General features: G+C 43.6%; 1 protein-coding gene and 1 long non-coding RNA gene across 3 annotated transcripts in view; one reads left to right on the top strand and one right to left on the bottom strand.

The window, feature by feature from the left end:
- Positions 1-19,960, bottom strand: part of LOC130534320 (B-cell lymphoma/leukemia 11A-like) — a 34,215-nt gene that overhangs the window by 6,553 nt on the left and 7,702 nt on the right. The window lies entirely within an intron of this gene.
- LOC130534323 (uncharacterized) lies at positions 13,298-15,997 on the top strand. Its single transcript, XR_008952867.1, has 2 exons — positions 13,298-13,932; positions 14,025-15,997. It is a non-coding gene; the product is annotated as an uncharacterized LOC130534323 (long non-coding RNA).

The raw sequence follows: 19,960 nt of genomic DNA, 5'->3' as shown, positions 1-19,960 counted from the left end.
TGTGACCTTTGTCAATGATTAAAAAAAGCTGATATTTAAATTGATATAGATCAGCAGTGAGCGATGACACCAGTTAGATACAAGCTTTTTATTGAACGCACTGTAATTGCTCTCAGTAACCCAGTCACATGCAGCTGTTTGTTCTTTCCAGTAGTAAGAGAAGTTTCTGATCTTTAATTTCCCCTCTACTTTCTAGTTGTCTGCCTTCTCTCTCATCTCCCTATCTCTACCCATCTCATAGTTTGTAAAGATTTAAATTATGGATTCGGAAAATTGGTCCAAATTATCACTAATTGTGGCCACATGTGTCTGAGACAACCTGTGAATATCATTTGCATTATGAGTAAAAGACAATTATTCCAGCTCTACTGCCGGGTCAGGAGACTTTATGTTCATACTGTCTTCTGCCCACCTTCATTGAATGTGCAGTGCTGAAGTTGCTGTTTTTTACGTTTAATTGAGGAAACGTGTTTAAACGTATGACAAGCTCACACTTTTAGGGACGAGATGCCGAACAGGTGCTCTTGATTGCAATTGCCCCTTTCATACAGTATTTACTTGTGTTTACCATATATTTATCCTTTCAAAGTTGAAATGATGCTCATAAATTGACAGAGTAAGTCCTGGATTCACTCTGCAACTGGTCAATGGCTGCATTTCACCCAAATATCGTTGAATTCCAGCTGCCACTCCTGATTAATATCATTATTGCAATTTCGCTCATTAAAGCTCTTTAAATATTTTCAGAGCCCTCTGTTCTTGAACTCTTCCTTGTTGAAATTGTCTAGTCCAAAAAAATAGGATTTGAATCATTTCATACATGGTTGAAACTGAATGTAATGAAATCATAAGTAGGCCCAGTTCAAAGGTCCCAGCACCAACCATAAAAGTACTGTCATATATAGCATTTGTGAGCTCAAAGAAAAAGGGACAAGCAGGGTAACAGCATGCAGGAGCATAGAGGTGTGTATTTTTTTTACTTTTGAACAAAGTGCTTAGACTTGTCTGCGTGCTGATTGAAACTGTAAGGTTAATGGATTTTAGAGTAGGCAACCGCTCCACTCTGTCTCTCAGTAATATACTCCCATCAGCCACTTCATTAGGCAAACTCTCCACCAATGGTAGGTAGAAAAATGAAGAAGAGAATAATGGATGAAGATGGAGTCACATAAAGGGGAAAAATAAGGTGAGATTAGAAAAGTAGTACCCCTGGTTGTTAGAAGTGTAAGTTTAGAGGGTAGTGATAAATACCTGCTCCATCTTTGAGAAAGGCTGAGGATGGAGGGTGGAGAGGGTAAATAATAGCATCTGGCTCTTTACCCGGAGTAAATGTCAAAGCCATACAGCCACGAGTGAGAGAAGACACACATGCACGTTTCAGAAAGGTCCCAACACTCGATACCAGCCCTGCTACAGCGGCGAGCAGAGGCATTAAGCCTTATTAAGCCAAGGGCAGAGCCGGGACACTTATGTGACGCTGGCTGGAGAGGAAGGCATTGAGGCGGCTGGGTTCATGTTTCCTGTTTGATGGATGGATAGAATGGATGTGATAAAGTCAGCCTTTTAGTCCACCACAGCATGCTCATTTTAACATTTAGGCACAACTACCTGGCATAGGCTCTAAAAATCCTCCTGCAGAAAAGTTGCTGCACATTAAATGTCTGGTCATTTTTGTTGCTGCCATATGCATGAACGTTCCTCCCAGTCTTCTTCTCTGTCCCTGCTTTTGTTCTTGTCCACCCTTGTTCTTGTCCACACTGTAGTGTCTTGTCTGCAGCCATTCTTTCTCTACACCTCCATCCTCTGCCCCCCTCTTTCCACCCATCACTGGCTCTCTTGTGGTGTCCTTGGCCAGGTCCACCTCTGGGTGAGGCGATAGTAATTGAGGTAATGGAACATTGCTGAAACAGGATTAGGTATGCACACTGGAAGTGAGGGACCATGTCCTCTAATACAATTTGGGATTTCTAACCGAGCCTGAGGCTGTCAGGAGCTGCTGCTTATATTTACATCTGGGCTCACCTGATCATCTGCTTTACCTCAGAGAGAGAGATGTTTCACAAGAATCCTCTATTAACCTATGCAGGGGGTGTGATGTCTTAAGGCACATTGTTTTATAACAGTTGTCCCATTAATCACAGGCAAAAATCCACATTAGCAGCAGTGTGCGCTGGTTAGATATTTGTAATGTTGCTTGAATGTAACACAATTCTACAACAAACCTCAGTTAAATAATGAAATGAGCCCCTTTTCAGGCAGAAAACTGAAAGAAATCTCATCTGCCTGGTCAAAATCATAACTTAAATGAATACTAGCATATTTAAAACATTAATTGACTTCACAGAGGCCTGGTATCACTAGAGATGTGAAAATGTTCAAAATGAAATAAGCAAAATCATTTTTCTCCCTCATCTGCAATCCAGATAAATGGTATTTTCAGCGAACTAACAGATCAACACGCAGATCAACGTTTTTGTCCTCATGACTTCCATGATGCATTAGCACTGTAACTGATATGCTGCCCTTAAATAAAAGTGCCTGTAATGACTCGGGGAGCAAACCAGGGCAGTGAAACCATTTCCAAATGGTTTCTGCAGGACATGAACATTATCAACGCTCCCCGCCGCTCTCCTCAGGCCATCATCACCCACTTGTGGCTTTCTGCTTATATTCCAGAAATCATTTAAACTGCCCAAAGTACCCAAAAGCCAAATCCTTCTCATGTGAGAATACTGTTGCTCAGATGATGGCTCCATTCATAATGCGGTGCCTAATTCAGGCTGGGGCAATTGATGACCCTGGGGCATATTGGAATCCATTTATGTTAAGAATAAATAGGATCGCCACACCCGTAATCTTTATGATGGTAGCCACTCCACCTAGATGCAAACTCCATTCTGGAGCATAAATGCTAAATGGACAGCACCTTACTGGAGTGTCACTACTGTTCTGTCCACAAAATAAATGCAAAAAAGAATGAAACTGCACAAAAAAAGAGAGATAAAGCAGTTAGATGCTTGCAAGAAAATCAGCATGTTTTACAAACAGCAAGTCCCCACTTACAAATCAGAACAGTAGCTTTACCCTGCGAGGTGGGAAGCTAAAGAAATAAAACTTTCTATAACTTTAAAAGAAGGCGGTTCAGTCATATTAACAAACCCGACTCTTAGCTGAACATAAAAACAGACAGACTTCCAAATGATTTCTGCAAATAGAAACCTCCAGGCCTGACAACAATAATCCACTGTTTTTATTGAAGAAGGAGCTGTGAACAAATTTAAACGACTAGAAACAACAATGGCTTATCGAGCCTGTCTGATTGCTTGCTGCGTGTGTGGACATATGCAAGGATGTGTGTAACTGTGTAGCCCTGCTGAACGGCCAATGAGAGAAAATATCAATATTGTGTGTTCCTCTGTGTGTATGTGTGTGTGTGTGGGTTTGTGTCAATATTTTCTGACACTGTGTTTGGGACCCCTGCTGTGCTACAAGTCTGCATTATCTCCAACTCTCTCGTCAGTAATCTACTTGTGTGTGAAAAAATTTCCTTGTTTTCCTCTTAGTCACACCAAAACAAAGAGTCGGCACAGGAGCTCTCTGTCTCTCTCTTTCCGTCTCTCTCCCCTCATGCACACATGCAGTAAAGTATCTCGTAAAGTTTGTTTTAATGATGCAGCCTGGGCCTTTAAACTGAGTTTCTGAATGTAATTAGGTGGGCAGAGCTTTGTGGAGGCATCCAAGCGCATGGTGGCAATGATGCATTGTAATGTGTGTGTGTGTGTGTGTGTGTGTGTGGAAGGAGACGCTCACACACAGATGAGGGACAGTGTCTGCATGCAGAAACAAAAGATCAGCGAGAGCAATGAGAAAGGCTTGAAAAGGAATCGATATATCAATGTAATAATCGTGATGCTCCCACTGAATAATGGTGAATAATGTTGGAATCATCCTCTCACAAATTTATATTTATTCAAAATCTCTGTCTGGTAGTTGGTGTCAGGTGTGTGTGTGTGTCTGTGTGTGTGTGTGTGCGCGCGCGCCTGTCTACTCGACATCTAATCTCTCTCTCTCTCTCTCTGTCTCTCTCTCGACCCCCCCGCCCAATTAGTTTCATCCTGCCATCTGTCCACCAACATTGCATGGTGGTCTCTCACACACAAACGGACACACACAGACACACAAAAACACACACAGGTGAGAGCAGAAGGAGGAATCCAATGGGGAAGAGGTGATGAGGAAAGAAAGGATGAATCACAAAAAAAACAGTCACACATATTTATAGACACACGCGGACAAGTTGCAACTCGACCGACAAACTGTTGCCAGAAATCCTTCTACACGTCTGTTCTCTCACTCCTCCGCTCTTCTTCCCTGTTTTGCTCCCACCATCCCTCCTCCTTTTAATCCCTCCATCTTCCCCTCCCAGGTGGGAAGCACTCAGTGCCATCTCTTTAATTGTGTTCATCTGACAAGGCCAATCGATAGAGGACATATTTAATACAAATTTATGACTATTAGCCATCAGTGATAAAAAGCTTTTTTTCCGAGTTAGCTTTGGCGTGTGGTGAGAGATAGGAGGAGGAAGTAAAGGAAATATAAGCAGTCCAGCTTTTAACAAAAACAGCCATCCACGGTTTCACTGTCCGACCTTGTAGAGATATGCTTTAAGCTGCAACAACACAAAAATTCTGGGTTTTTTTGCCTTTATTCTTAGTTCCTTTTTTTTCAATGAGGCTTCAGCTTTCAACAGGTCTTGAGTAGATTTGGGAGGTTTTTCAGGCCTTTTTTTATTTGTACTGAGTTCACAGGAGGATTTCACTATGGATTCCAGCACAGCAGCAATTGTTGGCAGGCATATTAAATAATTATACAGACTAGCATTTTTTCAGTTCAGAGGGAAAAACTGGTGGAAATGACAAAAACTGGGCCTGTAAGACAGCAATGTGATACACTGTCATAAAGTAATATAATCAGCTTTGAATAAATTGTATTTCTTGTGCGATTCTGCGCAAATCATGTTCTTGCTGAAAGGCAAAAGAAGTAAATCAAATGCGAGTAGCTGAAATATTGAGTTCCTCCCAAGTTGTGCATATTCAGTCGCTGTTCGGTTACATACAGGAACAAACTGCGAGCAGACTGTTGCACTGAGATAAAGCACGAAGACAAACTCCCCTCCAGTGCTCCTTCACAACCTTGTCTGCTTAACAAACACACAGGCTTGATTCATTAGAGCTGCAGCCGCTACGGCCTTAAAGCCTATCGATCCCCCAGACGCTGTTCTGCAGGCCAGGGGGGGTAAAAACCAAGAACAGAGAGATGAAGAAGTGGACAGATGTACTGAAGTGGGGAAAAAAGCCAAGAGAGACAGGCTGAATATATGGCTCTGTTAAAAACGGAGCGAGCCACAGTTTACCTGCTTCTTTAAATTCATTCTAGTGTGCAAGGAGACTGTGACGGCTCCCGGAGTGCAGAGCCCACAGCTCATCGCCAAAGGAAATCTCCAGCCCCTCCAAGAGAAACAAGGTGTGCATGAGCTGGAACCAAAATCAGATGATGGAGAGCTTTCTGGTTTGTGTGAAACCATGAGTCAAATACACTTTAGGGCTTTAACTCCCCCACAGAGAAATTTCAGCAGATTAATTCAGCAAAAGTCTCCAGCACAAGAGCTTCATTTGCGCCGTTGATATTTACCTGTATGAACAATATGGTGAAAATAATGCAAGGAAATCCATTTTAGCGCAGGTTGAGGAATATGCTACAAAACAGTGTAACTCTTCTTGATGCAAAGAACTCTCCGTTTACTGTATATGAGCTTTTGGGGTGCAACCATTGTGTTCAAACACAGAATTTGTCCTTTGTTGAACAAGAATTATCTACATATTTTCCTCACCAAGCTCGGCTTCCTGAAATGGTTTAAACACACCAACAACAACATGATATATCCTGTTCAAGTCGGATTCATGCCATCAGATCCTAAAAAAGTTCATTTCAGATATTTGTTGTCCCTAGAAGGAAGGAAAATATATTCAAAAACAGCCCAATATTGCAAAAAAAGATCCTTGTAGAGGGTTAGCATGCCCGCTCAGTGTGTTAACTTGTGGTTTTGTGTGACTGATCTGCAGGGGTTTATGTTATCAGTGATAAAAGACACTTGATATTAATGAGACCCATTTCTGTTTGTGGGACAAATATTGTGTGTCCTTTGAATTCTTCAAATTATCAGGATTTCTGTCTTCCATTTACGCAAAAATACTCGAGTGGAAAAATAGCCGCAAGCACATAAATAACTCATTGGAGTCATTAGAGGGAGAACAATCGCCAATTTTCATATCATCTCAGTTGGGAGGTCTATAAAATTAGCACGGTGAGAAATCAAACGGCAACTGACAAAGCCAAACTAAAAAAGAGTCAGATAAGAGAAAAGAAACCTTAAAATAATCACAATAAATCACAGAGACAGAGGGGAGAGAGAGCGAGAAGAGAAGTAAGGAGGAAGACAAAGAAGAAATTGAGAATCGGTGTGATACAACCCAAAGATGCTCCATTAGTAGTTTAGATAGTGGTGTGGGGGGGTGTCTGGCATTCCCATTAGACCCAGTACATTCTAAGTGATGCTCCACACCCACTTTCAAAGCCAAACCAACCCCACCCTCACACTGACATGGCCTCCCCCCTTCCGTTTCCCTTCTTCAAACCCCACCTTGGACAACCTAGCAGCGCCTCTCAGCCGGATCCAAAAACACCGCACACAATCAGGGCCCACTAATGACCAAACAGCTCCCAAACAAGTCTGAAAAGCTATTAGGAGAGGGTATTTTGATGGGGGAAGTGATTTTTTTTTTATATGCCATTAAAAGCCATGGATAAAATGAGCGTTCGCGTAAATACAGCCACAGGTCGGAAGGGGATAGCCAAAGGAGGATAATTGAGAAACCATCATCCCCCTGAGATAAAGGTGGAGTGTCCACATGTTTTCTATCAAAGTGAAGCAGATGAAGGGTAATGTCTTTTTAATAAGACAGAGCTGTATAAAAGGTCTCTGGGACATTCGGCTTGCATTTATAGTCCAGTTGGAATGGGATTAATATCACAGGGGGATATTTGCACCATGTTGCTGTAGTCTTCATTCCCCGACTATCCAGTAAGGTCTGCCACTAGTTACAATAGGAAAGCAAAAGGATGATCTATTCTTGAGTTTGGCTAAGTGCTTTTTGTGTTAACAGTCATGATAATGGTTTTTATTTTCCTTCTCGTTATCAGGACAGACTGTCACCTCACTTCCTGGTTTTAATCGGCAGTAGTTTCCTATTTGGTGTCCTTAAAATGACAGGGTATAATTTGTCAGCCTAAGTGAGAAGGCTTCGTTAGAGACTCTGATTTTAATGTTCCACACGCAGCCAATATTTAAATGCTGCTGCCAGTTACCAGTTTTCAAGAAATCAAGACACTGGGGCATTTTTCCATCATTTATTTTGTTGTTTTAAAAAACGATTCAGATTTTTACATTTTAACCGCAGGCAACGAGGTTGTTGATGTTGGTGACAGGGAGAAAATGGTTCGTTGGTTCCAGATAAACAACAAAAACCAAAAAAACAGGTTCCACTGAGACATCAACGATCATGTCAGGTCAGGTGAAGACACAATTTGGAGCAAAATACACACTCGTGCAAATTTTTCCTAGACAAAGAGCTTGCCGGTACATCCATTAGTTTTCAACACATCCTCTTCGTCAACACTTCCTGTCAGACAAAACAAGTCCTAAACCTACAGACTGCAGCAACTATCCCTCCTGAAGCTATTAAAACAGGCCCTCACCATATGAAACATACCCAAGAACCTCTGCTTCAGAGCAGGAACTCCACCTTCAGTGCAGCAGGTCCCCGTTCATACACACTGTAGTGGCGTTACTGGAGTTCTGATGGGTTTGTTCAGTTGGAAACACCGAAATATCTGATTATCTGCAACTATCTGCCAAGAAAACTGCTCATTTCTAATGTCTCATGAAAGTAAACTAATATGAAGCAAACAAAGTGACAGCTGGAAAATCCTACACTACTGTTTAATACTGCCAGACGCTCGCTGCTTCGCTACTCTCGTTCTCTACTTTCTCTACAGCTGAGTCCACTAAATCAAGTTGAAACACAGCTCTGTATGTGTGTGTGTGTGTGTGTGTGTGTGTGTGTGTGTGTGCGTGTATGTTGTGTATTTCCCACTATTTGCTGCCAAAAATGCATCCAGCCTCCACCCCCCACCTTTACCACCCTATAGAGGGTCTACCTATAGGAGGAGGAAGACCCAGAGGGGGTGGTGTGTGTGTGTGTGTGTGTGTGTGTGTGTGTGTGTGTGTGTGTGTGTATAGGTATGTGTGTGTGTGTGTGTATAGGTATGTGTGTGTGTGTGTGTTGTAGGTCATGCGGGTTGAATGAACATATCCTGCAAGCTTATCTCAAGTGGTGCAAGGAGAACAGCTATGCACACAAAGGGGGAAACTGCTGCTTTGCTCTTTTTTAACAGACTGCAAGTCATTTCGTCTTTGTGTCTTCAGATCTCTCCCTCCAGTAGAAAGAAAGCTGTCCTGGTCTCAATAAGGCAGCAACTCCCGACCCCCAATACATCCTGCTGACCCTGTTTTAAACTTCTGCTGTCTGGAATATCGTGAGGGGGTTCAGAGGGCTGTGGCCACATACGGAGAAAAAAAAAATAGAAAGTGAAACTTTCTCTTGGTGTCTGTTGGTATATTTAAACCAGAGGTCCAGAGCACACAAAGAAAACCACCAGACATATGTACAAATACTGGTCCATACCCAAATCACACGATTCACCTCAGTGACCATTCACAGTTCTCACTACCTGTTTCTGTCAGGCTTGCAGCAGGTGTGTGTGTGTGTGTGTGTGTGTGTGTCTGTGTGTGTGTGTGTGGTGTGTGTGTGTGTGTGTGTGTGCGTGCGTGCGTCTGCGTCTGCGTGTGTGAGAGAGTGATATTGAAAGAGGAAGTGACCAACGGGACAGATGTCAGTTGTCCCATCACAGCACATCAATGTGTGCAACTGGTTCAGTAAAAAAAGGAAATCGGTTTTGTGTCAGAGAAAAGCAGCTTTTGGTTGGGAGTGAAACTCTCTTCAACTTTTCAGCAGCTTGTTCAACAGCGGCGCAGCATCCGACTTTTCTCAACACTATTGTTCATGATAAGTCTTCATGAAGATGCTAAAAAAGTTCTTTGTTGCTGAAAAAAAGTTCTTTGTTGCTGGTTCAGATCGATATCCACATCGGTGCAATGTACTTAACCAGTAGCTCATTAGCACTAGCAGGCTCCAGATCAACACAAACTTCAACACAGTCACTAAAAACATTAGCATTCCACATGCGAGCAGTAAGCAGTTCCATGGCCCCGGCCTGAGACCGACAGCCTTCTGCCGGAGAGCAAGGTTGGGGGCCGTGTTGAGCTAATTAACCCTGTTAATCTTAGTGGGCACTGGGTCAGTGTGTGTGTGTGTGTGTGTGTGTGTGTGTGTGGTGTGTGTGTGTGTGTGTGTGTGTGTGTGTGTGTGTTTAGCTGGCTAACCCCAGCAGATGAGCCTTCATCCCAATCACAGCCCCCTTTCATGCTGGCAGCCTGCCGCTCAGCTTGGCAGACACACACTCACGAGGGGTCTGGTGTGCACGTGTGCCTCCACCACTGTGTGTGTGCATGCCTGTGTGTGCGTTTGCACTGGGGATGGAGGATTATAGATGTTGAACATACACACGCAAATGAGCGCAGGGTCTACCCGGTCTGCATGGTGTGTGTGTGTGTGTGTGTGTGTGTGTGTGTGTGTGTGTGTGTGTGTTGTAATAAAGCCAGTAATGTTTTACTGGCCCGCTGACTCAGTGCATAAAAAGATCAGTGGGCCAAATCCATTAGAGGGATAGTTGCATTACATGGTAAATATTCCTAACAGGTCAATATCTTCATTAGAAACATCATCATCTAAGACTCTGCAAAAGAAACAGGAATTCTGGGATTTCCGTGGAAGCCAGGGCACAAAATGTAGTTTCTCAATGTCTATTATGGCCAAGAATTGGCCTGCGGGACAGACTTTCCACCCTGGAATGAGTCAGCACCAGCATGTGGTGGTCCAGCAGATGATCACAGAAGATTCGGAGCTCCACTTTCTTGCCTTCCCTTGCCAGTCGCTGTCTACTTCTCTCTTGTTTTATTTTCCAATCACACTTTCAATCAACCACTGGCTTGGATGAAACATCAGACTTGAAATGCTTCTCAGCCTGTCTTCCAGACTGTCACAGTGGTTAACCTCCTCTCAAAGCGAGATGCACACAGGTCAAACTCTGCCCAGTCCTGATGAGCAATAAAAGCAGAGACCCACACATGAATTAATTTGATGTTTCTCTGGCGAGCGACGGCGTGATCTCAACTACAAACTTTCTGTAATTCTGTGTAAGTCAGACGCACTGAAGCGTTTCACACAGAAGATTTAAAAATGGACCTCAGAAGGAGAAATCAGGCATTATCTGATCAGCCTCATGCTGATGTGTGTAAATAAAAGCTGTTTGGTTTACTTTGGAATATCTGGGAGGCTTGGATTACACCGGGAAAACTGCTTCAGCTTCGAGAAGATGCTTCCAAAAATCAAGAAAAAAACAGCCAGATTACTACCAGCCAGCATGATGGGAGTTATTTTTCTGGCAATAAACACACTGAATTATAAAAATTATGAGCAAAGGCAGATACATTTACATGTATCCCCTCCATAATTTAAAACTTTTTTGTTTGATTGCATTCAACAAATGAACAAAAATCTATTCCGAGTCATATATTTGTCATATGTTTCAAGACCAGTAGTCATTAACATGCAAATATGATTAATTACGTCACGCTAGTCATTGTTGAAATAAATTAGTTACATTTATGCTACAATTAACAAAAGTCGCTGCACAAAGGAAAGTAAGATAATTTAAAACCAGTCTTGATATTTAGCTGCAGATGAGCCTTCAGTCAGATTATTTATTATTAAAGATCCTCATTTTAGATCAAAGCAATTTTATTTGCCTTTTCTAACACCCCAGTTGATCACAAGGTGGCGGATTTTACAGGAACATGATTATGGAAATGGAAAATATGTGAAAAAAGTGACCAAAAAAACTGAAAGAAGAGGAAGCAAGGAAGACACAGACAGCCCTCGAGCTATTGTCGTCCACATATAGGTCAGGCCAATCGTAAGAGCTACACACAACACACACACACACACACACACACACACTCCCCGGGAGGCTGTTCTCACCTGCAAAGAGGCCAGTTTGGACACCGTGTCAAAGATTAAACCTGTGTTTTATCTCAGGCAAGGAGGCTGCCTCAGGGAGAGTGTGTGTGTGTGTGTGTGTGTGTTCACTCAGAGGGGCAGAAGGTCACAAGAGAATAGTCTCTCACGCACGCACACACACACACACACGCATGCACGCGCATACCCAGATGCCTTTCTCTGTGTGCGCGGTCAAGTAGAAAGGTGGATCTGTGTCAGGTAGCGAGGGTATTTACTGTTACTGAGACACGCAGGCCCAGAAAACACAAACACAGCAAGAGAGGGAGGGCGAGCCCAGGGAAAAGAGAGATGGAAAAACAGGGATAAACTGAGACAGAAAGCAGAAGGTGGAGGAGCAGAGTGCAGACGTGTTGAAAGGGCACTAACAGAAGCGATGGCCTTCTTGCTGTTAACATCAGTCAGACCACATCACTGATATTTAGTCAGAAACTTTGTTTTCCACGGATCTTGATGCATTTGTTCAGGCCATAGTTGCATAGTTGTGTTCTGATTCTGCTGGTCTCTCCTCGAGACTGTGATAACTTCCTGTGTTAACATTCTAATTATAACGTGGGATGAATATAATGGAAGACATGGAAACATAAGCTGGTCTCTCCCCTGAAGGGGGTTTCTGTGAAAACTTTCCTCTCCACCATTCTCCGTTACGCACTCATGCACACATAACTGAAATTTCAAACGACAAAATGAAATAAAATAGAATTGTTAAATTTCCGGCAGACAGATCACCAGCAGACAGGTTTGTGTATTGTTTGCTGTTTGTTAGACACGGTATTTACACGTATAGTTGCAGAGGTTGTAAAACAGTTCTAAAACAGCGTGTCTATCTATCGGGCATTCCTGGGAATGCAGCCGGATCCTGCCTCTGCTCTCAGATACGACGTCTCCTGAAGATGAGTGCAGACCAAACCTGCAACACACTGTTTTAAACGCCCGTTCTGTTTCAGACACTTGTGAGGCCGATCTGAACCCTTTCGTCTGTGCCTTTGAGGTTTAATCGGTCATTTAGCCGTCAGCTGGTCACCTGCATGCTCAGAGGGGTCTGAAATCTCTCCTATCTGCAGTTGAAGTAGCAAAGATAAAGATGGCGAGAGGAGGAACTGACGACTTTGTGTGTGAGTTTTTTACCTGTGATGGGGGGGTGGACAGAGGGAGAGAGGACTGTGATGCTATTCATCTGCATTTCTCCTTTTTTTAACAAAAGGTCAAAGGTCACCCATGACGCAATGAAATAAATATTTTCAGGTAAAATGTTGACTGTTGGGCATCCTCCCCCCCAGTAAGTGTTTCTGTTGATGTGTTTTTTAATGTATTCGTCTCTGCTGCTCTCCTGCCACTGGGCCCTGGGACAGCCAGGGACCACAGGTGCTGGGGTGAATCCGATGGACGTCCGCAATTTATCATTCATACGCCGGTGACGGCAGGCCGGGCGGAAATATGGCAGGGTAAACACGAACCATAGATCATCCAGAGACACAGATACACACAGACAGACAGCGATAAACACACACACGTACATAAAATATGTCTCTGCTGAAACAGGCTTTCATGTGTACATGCGGCGGGACACGGGTCACGTCACAAACGTGCCTCCGTTGGCCTGCTGCAGATAACTTTTTTCCATTTCTTTCCTCCACTTTATCTTAGTCTCACTTCTAGCTTCTCTGTCTCCCTCCCTTTTTATTACTTCTCGTAGATTCCTGGCAGAGGCAACGCAGGCTGCCGTCGTATTCAAAAACACCGATTTGACCTCATTTGAATGTTAACCTGTTTCTCCTGAACAATTATAGATTTATTTTCTCTTCTTCCAATGTTAGAAATAGACTCTGATCTCCAATCCTGCTTTTTTTCCAGGTATAAATACACTAAAGAGATGACAGCCCCCCCCTTCAGATCCTAAATAAACTTCCCTCCCCTAAATGCCCCACGCTTCCAAACTTTTAATCCAGGCTTTGCAGGGATGTATCACACTGTGATGTCACTGCTGGCCTGCATCTGCCAGAGAGAGTTGGGAGCTGATTTCTATGTTTACATAAGATTAGAGCGCAGGGAGAAAAGAAGGTAGCTGATACGGTAGCTCCGAGCCAAGCAGCTCTCATTTTCTGACGCCACCATAAACAGCTTGCAGGAGAGCGGCGCAGCAACGATACAGGACGTTTCGCTGCTTACATGGAGCTACGGCAGCAGCGGTCAGCGTTCCAGGTTTGGCTCATTCGCAGGAACGACTCAATCCAAACATCCCATTGAGGCCCGAGACACGACGCAACATCAGCACCGGGATCTAAAGGCATTGATGTGAGAAAATCTGTTTGTCGTTCAGGAATTCTTGGATGTTCTTCTGGTCCGAAACAAAATGGCTGGACTGAGACACTGAAGAATGAGGAAGACCCACAGGAGCCCACGTCCAACACTCTTGGTCCATCACTCCTGGGAATTGATGAACTCACATCTGTGTCAAAAAGCGGAGCAGTTCTCAGAAGACTGAAGCCGCCACTGACTGAAAAGGCCACGTCACGGTGGAAGTCTTCACCTAGGCTGTCCTGACACGCTCATACGGGCAGCACAATATCCACGTAAACATTGGAAACTTATGACACTGTAATAACATGATTATATAGTGAGTTGTTTCTGCTTTCTATACTGTTGGATGAGGAACGTCAGTGATAATGCACTCCTGCAAGCACACGTCACCTCTGCTGTTTGTTACAGGTGTGTACAGGTGCGCAGACAAGCAAGATGCTGAGGAAATTACAATGCAGCAGGGGAGAGAATGATATAAAAAAAACAATAACAAAGTCAACCTAAAGTTAATGCTAAAAATAAGAAAACCCTTTAGCAAGGCAGTAAACGCAGTGAGCCTGCAGGCCACAACCAGAAATAAATCCGGCATGGATGTCATGACAGCGAGAACTCCAACTCACTGTACTCACCTTCCAGCTGCGCAACAGCCAGACACTCAACCGTCACGCCCAAGTGCCCTTAAGCAAGGCATCAAACCCGCTGAACCTGCTCTACAGCCAACAGCACATCCAGAAGCTCTCTGTAAATTTACAGAAAGTCTTTATAACCCTCCCTTGCTTCCTGTTGCACCCCGTGACCCCGACGCTTGGTGTAAATATAAATGTGCTCCTGACACATCAACTCGCACCCGCTCACATAGGCGGCAGTGCCGCAGAGGTTAAAAATATGTAGATTTTACTTCCTGCTGGTTTCAAGCTGCCCGGTCGATCCCTCTCTCCCTATGTGCAGCGCTCTGCGTCTTGAAGTGGAGGGCTCGGCGGGTCAGCATTAGTGGGAATCTGCTGCAGTTTCTTTCTCGTTTGAACTTTCATTGTTGTTGTTTTTTTTTTCCTATTTGTGTTTTCCTGCTTTAACCCTCTGTGGCACAGTTTCCATGTCAGTAAACCCTCTTTGAAATGGTCCTGTTGAACTTTTTATGTGTGTGTGTGTGTGTGTGTGTGTGTGTGTGTGTGTGTGTGTGTGTGTGTGTGTGTGTGTGTGTGTGTGCACCAAACCCAAGGTATGACTGTGTGTCATTGTGTGTGTCCCATCCAAAAATGCACCCACCCACACAAACACAGTACCATCACATCGTCTCATCAAACAGTTGGACAGGAGCCAAGTTCATCTGTTAATGGACAGCTGCCATCTCTTTCCCTCTCTCTTTCTCTCTCTCTCTCTCTCTCTCTCTCTCTCTCTCTCTCTTTCTCACTCTCCACCTCTCTCTCGCCCCCCCCCCCCCCCCCCCAGTCGGGTAGTCTTCCTCATGGCCTCCTCTCTTTCTTTCTACCTCTTCCCTCCTCCACAAATGCTGCAAATTGGTACGTGCATTTCCCTCAGTAAAGTGTGAGTCTTCCTTTGTCTGTCATGGTGCTCTCACACACACACGCACGTACACACATACATAAAAACATATGTATGTGTGTGAAAGAGAGACGGGCTGTGTGTGAGCTCGCAGATGTAAACTGCAGTCCAGAACATGTTGAAACACATCTGTCTTCCAACGAAAACCTACAGCGGTGGCGGGACAGAAGGAAAAGGAAGGATAGAGAAGGAGGAGTGAAATTGGAAGGGGAATTCATAAAGAGCAGGTGAAGGTGCGTTTTATTTTCCCTCTGCTCAAAATAAAAAATACACTCACACAAAAGACCAGATTATCGGTTGGCAGGGGTGGGGGGGGCATACAGAGCTGAGGTGAAGAGTTCAAGGAATTTCAGTCTGTTTCACACTTTATTTAACAAAAAATCTTTATTTTTAAATACAGATTTACTTGGATTTTGCCCATGAATCCTCAAACCTATGGGAAAGGATCGCTGCTTTAGGCATTTTTTGAAAGCAGTATAATTTTGCTTCAATTATTTTTAGTATTTTATATATTGCTGGATTTGCTGTCATTGACTTGTTATTATTATGATTGTTGTTGTTATTGTTGTTGTATGTGATGCTGCATATGAGTCCAAGTGCAGGAAATAAAGCTAAAATACAAATGTAGAGGAGGAGAGGGTGAAAATTTACCACCAAGAGATTAGGAGAGGAAAAAATCATTAAGCGGAGTTTCAGATAGTTGTTAAACTCCATCATGCAGCATCATCTGAATCGTTAAATCATCAATCTGTTGTTAAATGATCGAAAATGTTTAATATCTAAATAATTAATAAAATAAAGTCATTTTTGCCCCTTAATGACTTTTACCTTTGATGACCTCAAGGTGGTAAACTACACACACACACACACACACACACACACACACACACACACACACACGAGCTGATACAAATGTATGTTTTGCATCTCGTCCGTTTTGGGGGAATAAATTATCCATTAGATTTCATCATATCTTACCAGGGCAATTACATCAAGAAAATGATAGTGGACACGGGATCAATTATGCATGCCCTTGGCCAAAGACCAGAGGGGTGGGGGGAGCACCTATACACACAGACACACACACTGCACGGCACATGTGAAGAAGAGAAGGAGAGATGTGGCATCAGTTCATCTTACTGACTAAAAAGTTCATACACTTAATAATTTAGCTGCGCTCTGGATACAGTTTCCCGGCTGAATATTAACATCTTTCAAGTGTGCAACAGCAGCCAGAGGTATAAGGTGTGTGTGTGTGTGAGTGAGTGAGTGGGTGAGTGAGTGAGTGAGTGAGTGAGAGAGAGAGAGAGAGAGAGAGAGAGAGAGAGAGAGAGAGAGAGAGAGGAGAGAGAGAGAGACCTCAGGAAACAGGCCTTCTTGTGAGTCCCACCAGAGACAACCCATTGAAAACACACATGCGCGTACACACCACACACACACAAAACACACACACACACACACCACACACATTTTTCCCCTCGGCCGCGTCCATTACAACCACTGTTTGCAACATTGCTCATTTCTGAGCAATTAAGAATTCCTTTTCATCGCCGTGTAGGTTCACAAATGTTCCTCACAGCGCTGGTGCACACACTGGGAAGATTTGAGGTGTGTGTCTGAGTGTGTGTGAGACAGACAGAGACGGGGAGGGAGGGGAGGACGGGCCAGACAAAAGGAACCAGAGAAGAAAACATAAAGATTACTGCTACCACTTTGTTTGTGTTTGTTGCTTCCACTTTTTCTTTGTTCTCATCCTCTAAAATGTTCTACCTCATTATTAGATGAACATTGACTCGTTTTATTGACTTTCCTTTTGTCTTCCTCTAGCACACTTTCAGAAATAGGCCTCTTTTTGCGCGCAGTAGGACGTCTTGTCGTGAGTCTGTCTGCACAGGTGAATATTTTCGTGCGTGCGCTTGTGTGCTGTCAGAACAATGGAATTCTCTTCTTGGAGAGGTTTTCCTCCATGTTTACAGAGAAACTCACTTAGGAAGACGAATCACTGACTCCAAAATGGCAGCCTTCGACAGAGCTGGGGAGGGGTGCGGCGAGAGAGAAAAGAGAAGTATCTGACATCTGTTTGTTCAAGGAGAAACAGAAAAGACAGGAGGGGGTGGGCGACACTGAAAATGGATGGAGAGAGAGAACGATGGGCACTGAGAAATCATTTTACCATGTCAAGACAGACACATACAGGAGAGGGCCAGATGGTTTGAATTTAGTATATTTTGGTGTGTGTGTGTGTGTGTGTGTGTGTGTGTGTGTGTGTGTGCGCGCGCTCATGTGTGTGTGTGTTTGTGTGTGTGTGATGTGGGAACAGATGACACGTCATGTAAATTAAATATGTTCAATATTATATTTGCATCTCTATCGTACACAACTAAAAAAAAATCAAGAACATAACTTTAAATTAAATCAGCCTTAAACACAAACACACAGACACACACACACACACACACTTGTCATGCCGGCTCTGACAAGCGTAGCTGATGCATGCTGCGAGCGCGCATGGTAATAGGCCAATCAAAAATGCAAAACAATTGGCAATTACTGCGAGGACCTAATGGTCATTAGAATTTACAACTAGGTAATGAACTAAAGTCTGCCCGCCACATGCATATTCATAAAGCTATTTGAGCTTTGAAGATTAAAGTAGCGCTTAAAATTCAAATGAGCCTCCGCAAATTATCGGGAGAAGTCAGTCAGTGCTGCTGGTGGCGATGGGGGTGTTCCTCATGTGTTTGTGTGTTTACCAGGATTTTTTAAACATTAATATTCCTCAACATCTGAGTCCTGGAAACGGGGCTTTGGGTGTGTTTAACACAACAGCCGTCCCGGCGACATCGTCGCTTAATGTCTTTATTTTGCAAAAATCGGTTGTATGTTTCTCTCCAATAGGAGGGTGTTCATCCAGCAGCGTGGGACTGAGTAAAACTGTGTCCCAGAGGCCTCGAAAAATGTCCCTAAAATGTCCTAATTCTGTCAGATTCCCAAACTTAAACAGGCTCAAACACTCAAATGTATAAATTCTATGTGTTTTTACAGGAAAAATACACTGATTTCAATGTTTCTTGAGATACCTGTAAAAAATGTGAGTAATATTTTCATATGAACGCCCTCATTGGTCTTCTGTAGACATTTTAAAGCCTTAAAAGGTGTTAATTATATTACAGAAAAATTAATCAAGTAAAATCTATTTGAAAAATTCAAGGTCTGTCCAATTATGTATGTTCTGTATAACACACATGCAGTTAGAGTGTGTGTGTGCGTGTGTGTGTGTGTGTGTGTGTGTGTGTGTGCATGTGTGCGTGCGTGCGTGCGTGCGTGTGTTCGTGTGTGTGTGTGTGTGTGTGCATGCTTGCACGCGTTGGAGGGAGCAATGGTATTAGTTGTAGTAATAGTTCTGCCAAATGGGAAACATAAAACCAGAAAAAAGAAGCCAAGCACTGCAAATTAAAACACACACGCACACACACACACATGCACAAACACACACACACACACACACACACAACACACACACACACACACACACACACACACACACACAGTGCCAGCAAAGCCCTGGCATAGATCAACAGGGGATGTCCTGCATACACACTGCCAGGTCTCTCTCTCGCTCTCTTTCTCTCTGTTTTAGCACGCACGTGCGCGCGTGCACATGTACACACACATGCACATACACTTACACACACGTACACTCGCACACAGAGGGATGAAGAAATATATGTATCAGGTACATTCAAATGAAAATTTAAACTTTGAGTACGAAGTGTGTGTGTTGTGTGTGTGTGTGTGTGTGTGTGTGTGTGTGTAGTCAGTCTCTAATCCAGTGGCCTATATAAATAAGCTTTGTAGTGTATAAACAGTTTTATGAACAGACTCTCAACTGCAACATAATAAGAGAGCTGAGTTAAACATGCACATAAATGAATAAACACACACACAGAAACTCACACACGCGCACACACACACACACACACACACACACACGCGGTGGTGAGGGCAGCCAAAAACAGCAGCTTTCCCTCTCACCGTGAAGGAGTGGATGGATGCTGAAGTGCTCACATAAACACACTGAGCCAGATCAATAAACAGTACTCCATCACACACCGCGCACATGCACACGTGACGTCACGTACACGTTGGCGGCACACTGTCACTTCTGCAAACTGAGGAAACAACACTGGTCTCTTTGAACATCCTACTGGTCTGTGTTATTGTCCACAAACCAAAAATGTCTTTAGTTGTCCTTTAGATCCATCTTTGGCCATCACCGCTGTGGTGTGTGTGTGTGTGTGGTGTGTGTGTGTGTGTGTGTGTGTGTGTGTGTGTGTGTGTGTGTGTGTGTGTGTGTGTGTGTGTGTGTGTGGCCCACATGTGACGTCTTTTTTCCCTTCATTTTCTTCTGTTTTTCTGGACTCTTTCATGTTGTTGTTGTCTGTGGTGGGACAGATCTCATCTCTGGTTCTATTTATTCCACATACATCACAACTATAAATTCTGTGTTGTCACACAGAAACAACCCTTGATGACATCACTCTGACAGTCTACTTTAGTGACACACACTTCCGTGATCAAGCATTTCAATTAAATCCCCCCCCCCCCCCCCCCCTCTCTCTCTCTCATGTTGATGTACATTGCGATGCTAAAGGGCTGGACTGTCCCTTTAAACAAAGAGGTTGGACGATGCACAACTGTGCTCACTGCTGCCCTAATACTGTCTTATGTAACGAAATATGGCCATGTGTCTGGACGCAAAGGCATTACCCAACAGGATA

This window comes from Takifugu flavidus, chromosome 11 (genome assembly GCF_003711565.1).
Source record: "Takifugu flavidus isolate HTHZ2018 chromosome 11, ASM371156v2, whole genome shotgun sequence".
Classification (NCBI taxonomy): Eukaryota; Metazoa; Chordata; class Actinopteri; order Tetraodontiformes; family Tetraodontidae; genus Takifugu; species Takifugu flavidus.
The sequence above is the reverse complement of the archived record's forward strand: the minus strand, read 5'-3'. Positions and strand labels throughout refer to the sequence as shown.